This window comes from Mustela lutreola, chromosome 17, assembly GCF_030435805.1.
Source record: "Mustela lutreola isolate mMusLut2 chromosome 17, mMusLut2.pri, whole genome shotgun sequence".
In the NCBI taxonomy this organism is placed as follows: Eukaryota; Metazoa; Chordata; class Mammalia; order Carnivora; family Mustelidae; genus Mustela; species Mustela lutreola.
In genome coordinates, this window is record NC_081306.1 from 4,221,135 (window position 1) to 4,227,599 (window position 6,465).

Genomic DNA, 6,465 nt, shown 5'->3' on the forward strand with positions numbered 1-6,465 from the left:
AAAAAAAAAAAAACACGTGCCCAGAAATGGCTGTTGTTTCAAGTTATCCCTCACGGAAAGTGCCTCTTTACCTTTTGTCAGCTCCCTAGAGCATGAGCACCAAGGGACGGTCCATTACCACATGCCTTGCAAGGACTTTACCTGGAGAAAGTTGAGTGTGGTATCAGGCCCTCCCAAAACCACAGGAAGTGTCTGACCTTAGAGTCAGTAGATAATATGAAGCATTGAAATTCAGGCATCTGATGGATTTCAGACAAAGCTGGTCAAAGAAAAAATGGTTAGAGACCATTTCTACTTTTCCCTTTCTTGGCTATTGTGTAAAGCAAATACAGTTTCTTTTCAGCTCTTACCATAGTAGTTTTCTAGAACATGGCTTAAGCCTAAATTATTTTGCATTCTTAGGAGTTACTGCTAAGTCGAGGGCATGGATGAGTTCTGTTCAGCAGGTGTGAGGTTTATAAATTCACAGTGTCTTGGAAAGCTGACATTAACAAAAGTAGACAGGCAAAACTTTTCCTCTCTAACTGGGATTCATTAGCTTTCTAGGGAGTCGCCAGGTCCATGAAAGGTGGGAGCGATCAGAACCATTTCCCCCTTCTAATCAACCCATTCTTTTTCCTCACCTATCCCTCTGATGGCCTTTAATAACAGTGATTTTTTTCTGCTGCCTTGAAGATATTCGGTAGAAGAAGTCAATCAAAGATGAATATGGAGGGGCGCCTGGGTGGCTCAGTGGGTTAAGCCGCTGCCTTCCGCTCAGGTCATGATCTCAGGGTCCTGGGATCGAGTCCCGCATCGGGCTCTCTGCTTGGCAGGGAGCCTGCTTCCTCCTCTCTCTCTCTCTCTCTGCCTGCCTCTCCATCTACTTGTGATTTCTCTCTGTCAAATAAATAAATAAAATCTTTAAAAAAAAAAAAAAAAGATGAATATGGATTAGAAAGTTATTTCATGGGTCGGCTGGGTGGCTCAGTCGGTTGAGCATCTGCTTTTGGCTGGCGTCATGATCCTGAAGTCCTGGGATCGAGCCCCGTGTCAGGCTCCCTGCTCAGTGGGGAGTCTGCTACTCCCTCTCCCTCTGCTCCTGCCCACTGGTATTCTGTCTCACTCACTCTCAAATAAAATCTTTTTTTTTTTTTTAAGATTTTATTTATTTATTTGACAGAGCGAGAGCAGGAACACAAGCAGGGGGAGTGGGAGAGGGAGAAGCAGGCTTCCCACAGAGCAGGGAGCCTGATGCAGGGCTCGATTCCAGGACTCTGGTATCAGGACCTGACATGAAGGCCGATGCTTAATGACTGAGCCACCCAGGTGCCCCAAACAAATAAAATCTTTAAATTTTTTTTTTATTTCATTAGATCACAGTAGAGCAAGTATTCCTGGCCTTGCCCAAACAAAAAGAAACAAACAAAAACCCCCAAAATTATAAAGCTAATTGAACGATGATTCTGACTAGCATCAGACACCTCCCCACCAGCCCTCTGTGTATAAAAATGAATATAAGCTTTCTGTCCTTTATGCTTTATGTTTGAGCAAAAAAAATGTAAAGGTATATACTCCTGCTATATACTAATTATTACATAGGGGAGAGGCAAGACTGGTGTTCCCAGACTTTATGACTATGCACTAGATTCACCAGTGGGACATTTTTTTAAAATGAAGATTCTGGGGCGCCTGGGTGGCTCAGTCATTAGGCAGCTTCCTTCACCTCAGGTCATGATCCCAGGGTCCTAGGATCGAGCCCTGCATCAGGCTCCCTGCTCAGTGGGAAGCCTGGCTCCCTCTCCCACTCCCCCTGCTTGTGTTCCTGCTCTCGCTCTCTCTGTCAAATAAATAAATAAAATCTTAAAAAAATAATAATAATAAAATGAAGATTCCTGGAGTCCAGACCCGGTAGATTCTGATTCAGTCAGAGGAGTGGTGAACCCAGGAATCTGCATTAACAAGTACTCCACATGATTCTGATGCGTTTGGCTTTGTAACAAAAAATGGGCTAGGCCTTCCAGGGGGTTCTCAAATGAAGGCTTACAATTTTAACACCTAAGAAGTCTTTTTTACTCTTGGGAATTTTTCCTGACATTAGTACAAAATGCTACCAGGTGACAGCATATTCTCAGTCATGTCAGCATTCAAATAAGACTTCTACTGAAGCTGTAACAAAACCATGATAAACATTTTTCTCTTTCCTTTCTTTCCCAAACTTACCAAGACCTCCTTGCCAAAGTAGCTTTGGCTACTTGTGTCATAAAATAATTTAAAGGAAGCTACATCAGCCTAACTTGCTTCTACAATTTCAGATTTTTGTTGAGATCATGAGGTCTAAACTGAACATCCTCAGAAGTAGAGCACTGGCATCTAGACTTTCTCAGGAAGGTGTTAATCCCCAAGGTCTCTTCCTTTCTTGCTTTGCAATCCTGTGGTGCAACTGATGTCACCTGGGCTCTCCCTCTTTTCACCGGATATCAGCCAATAAAGGTGCACAGCAAACTCAGGTCTCACATACAACTAAGAGAAAAGTGAAAAGCAGTTTTTAAGACAAAAGGGATGTGTGTTTCTTTTTAACAAAATGCACAAATCCATGGGACACCTAGGGGCTCAGTTGGTTAAGTGTCTGCCTTCGGCTTAGGTCATGATCCCAGGGTCCCACATCAGGCTCCTTCCTCAGCACAGAGCCGTCTTCTCCCTCTGTCTGCCACTCCCTCCACTTATGTTCACGTGCTCTCTTTCTGACAAATAGTCTTTTTTTTTTTTTAATTTTTTTATTTATTTACTTGACAGAGAAAGACATAGAGAGAAAGGGAACACAAGCAGGGGGAGTGGGAGAGGGAGAAGCAGGCTTCCTGCTGAGCAGGAAGCCCAATGTGGGGCTCGATCCCAGGACCCTGGGATCATGACCTGAGCCTAAGGCAGATGCTTAAGGACTGAGCCACCCAGGTGCCCCAAATAGTCTTAAAAAACTAAAATAAAATGCACAGATCCAAGAGATAATGGGAGAGTAAACATTAACTAAAGCAGCTTTGACTATAGATTTTTGACCGTTTAAGTGAGGTATCGAAAATAACCATGCCCCTGGCCACGCACAATTTAGTGCACTCGTTTAAATCAAATCAGTGATTTGAAATGTAAAGTGTTTATTTAAAAAAAAAATTTAAATAACCATGCCACCTCCCGATTACGATTCTAGCTCCCTTAAACATTTACAAATCATACGTCTCTCCATCTTAAAATCAAAGAAAAGTAAAATACTGATTCTGGTTGAAACTGGGCATTGGGTAAATGGGAGTCCATTATACTATCCCTTTAACTTCTGTTTGTCTGAAAATGCAAATAATGCTTCTTCTTTCATCTAGTTAAGGATGTTAAGGAAGCTAAAACATGAGTTAAAAAATTAATTATCAGTAAAAGACAGTAAAGTTCCAAGAAGGGAGAAAAAACTCCAGACAAGAGTGGTGTTTGCCTGAAAGGGATTCTGAGATGAACAGGGAAGTAAATGCTGACTATCGGAATAATGGATTAGGAGGAGCCACGATTAATGCCTCTGGCACCAACATGGCAAGGTGATGTTCCCAAGTTCAAACCACTTTCCTGGGGCACCTTGGTGGCTCAGTCCTTAAGTGTCTGCCTTCGGCCCAGGTCATGATCCCAGGCTCCTTGCTCAGTGGGGAGTCTGCATCTCCCTCTTCTGTCACTCACCCTGCCGGTGCTCTCTCTCTCTCAAATAAATGAATACAATTTAAAAAAAAAAAAAAAAAAAAAAAAACCTTTCCTAGAGTCTGTTTTGCCCCCACTAAAGTCTCCTTCCTTATGACTTCGCTCTCTACCCACCTCCACAACCCTGCACCCACCCAACTGCAGCTCAAGGCAGAAAGTTGGGCTCCATGGAGACAGATTTGACTCTACCGTAAGAAAGCCAAAACAGCTTTCCAGCAATGTATTCCCCTAGTCTTCTGTGTCTAGTGTCTTCCTGACTGTTCATTTTCTCTACCAGGGCTTGCAGTGTCTTCTATGCAGAAACAGTTTCAAGGACCTCATCTAGCATTGTGGCAGAAATATGACATGAGCTGGTAAAGCAACCGAGAGAAACTTCAAGGTTTTCTGTCACCTACCCTCTTGTTTTTATGCTAGTCTGGGTATTCTAAAGGAGTATTCTAAAGGAGGAAGAAGATTTTAAAAATACACTTAATAAGCAACAGTAATGAGTAAGGAGATATAAGCAATTCGGAATCTCATCTAGAGAACGTTCGTCTTCCCTCCCTCTTCTCCCCTTTGTTTTATATCCTCTTGGTCACCCATCTTCTCCTTCCATGTCTTCCATTCTCAGCTCTTTTACTACTTCCCTGCATTATGGGGTCTTATTACTCCAACATCAATTATTCAAAAGGTAAAGGGAGTGACAACACAAAATGAGAATTGGAGCTCATGGATCAGGCCTCCTCTATCACCATAATTATGTAATTAGCTGTAAGACTAGTTGGGAGCTGAAGAAAAGCACAAGGTGGAAATGTACAACACCTACCAAGGCCACACATGTTAAGAATGGCATCCCACTCAACTACACACACAGCTTCCTCCTCATGTAGGCAGCAGTCACCAAGGTAGGTAGGACACAGATAAAAAGTGTCAGGTCTGTCCACAAGATGGCAGTCCTACTTTGGAGTGTACAGCTTAATAGTAAATGTTGCAGTGGTGCAAAGTACAAATAAACTTAGAATTTTATTTATGTAGCTGATATTGTGAATTATATTTCAGTTCCCGCCACATTTGAACAGAATTTTTCGTTTGGGTCACAGTTATATTTTGAGGTGTGAGTGGTGGTATAATTGAAGAATTAGGGAACATCCTACAGAGGGGTGTGTGTGTGTGTATCCCATCTACGTTGAACGTTGGATGTAGTTCCAATGACTGGACTCTCAGGGGTGTAACTAATTTGGGGGTAATGCTTAAAAAGTACTGGAAACAGAGGTTTATGTCCCATAATAATGAATTTGAACTTTATCCTGAAAAACATGGGGAATCATTGAAAAATTTTAAGCAGGTGGGCGACTTGATCAGAGCAGTGTTTCCCCATCCTCACTCATTGGTTAACACATTCATGATTTTTGCCATATCTGTCACCTATAGTTTGCTCAATATTGTTTAAACCTACTTTTACTCTTTTGGTCAGTGTATTTAAAGAGGAAACTCATTACCAGCCTTGCTTGCCATACGATTCAAAATCAGTGTACAACTATTGAAATGGAACAGTGTTCATTTATGAACAACTTAGAAGCTTCTCAACACCATTGGTGTTAAGTCTACCACACTTTGGGTCACTCTCCAGTGTGGTATGGATTGAGACGGGTGCCCCTGAAGGCACAGAAATTGGATTTGCACCTGATTCTCAATGGCCAGGTCGGGTCTTAGATGTCACTGGAAATCCTGTTAGACAGTAGGAGTGAAGTAAATCAGTCACAGGCCAAGGAGCTAGACATAAGTTTGTCTATGCCTTGTAAATGTCTGCAGCACCACCAGCCCTCCTGAAATTTTAATGTGCACATGAATCTTGTACAATGCAGATTTCGATTCAGTATGGAAATTCTGCATTTCTAACTCCAAATGGTTTTGATGCTGTTGGTTTCCCAACCTTGCTGCAGTAGCAGAGACTGTAAGGTCCTGAAGCACCAAGACCACGCCTTAATCTTGTGTCTGACACAAGGCGAATTCACAGTTAATAGTCACGGAAAAATGAACTTTCTTCCTCTGAATAGTGACAGGACTCCCCATAGGCAGGTTTCAGCTCAGAAGTTACCCCCGGCATACACCCCTACTCTTCAAAACCTTTTTTTCTCATATGACAATTATAGTTAGGTTTTTGTTTCCTAGGTAGCCCCAGCCTAGAATATAAATTTCATGAGAGCAGAGACCTTAGTGGGGGGGGGGGGGAGGACTACCTGGATTTCAGCATTCATCGATTCGTGTCTCCCGCCGGTGCCGCGAGTCAGAGGAGCGAGTTCATGGGTCAAGGTCTCTCCCCTCCTAGGGCTAATGATCTAGTGAGGACTTGAGCAAGCAAGAAGCAGTCATGCCCGGCTTCGAAGTGCAGGTCTCTTCCGAAAGGCAAACAGATACGGAGACTCTGCTCTACAGGGCCCAGTCTCCTCTACAGACTTGCGGGGAGCGGCAGGTGCTCGGGCTCCGGGGCAGGTTTGAGGTGGAATCTGGAGCAAAGGGGCTGTCTCATTTGACCCTCCGGATCGGGAGACTCCAAAGTGACGGGGGGGGGGGCCGATGGGCTGTCCTAGACGTAGAGTAGGATTACACAGTGCAGGATACAGGATATCCGGGCCGGGACGAGAATTCAAAAAGTGGCAAAATAAGTAATGTTCTGAGTATGTCCGTACCGAACGTTGCGTTGGCCTATACGGCGTCTCGAAGGACTTGGACTGGCCCAACCTCCTCCAGGGAGCAGTAGAGCGCGGTCGGCCTAGA

At 43.6% G+C, this 6,465-nt stretch overlaps 1 long non-coding RNA gene across 1 annotated transcript; it reads right to left on the reverse strand.

The window, feature by feature from the left end:
• Positions 1 to 1,322: 1,322 nt before the first annotated feature.
• Positions 1,323 to 6,444, reverse strand: LOC131819850 (uncharacterized). Its single transcript, XR_009349346.1, has 2 exons — positions 5,928 to 6,444; positions 1,323 to 2,502 (listed from the first exon to the last, which is right to left on the reverse strand). It is a non-coding gene; the product is annotated as an uncharacterized LOC131819850 (long non-coding RNA).
• Positions 6,445 to 6,465: the final 21 nt, after the last annotated feature.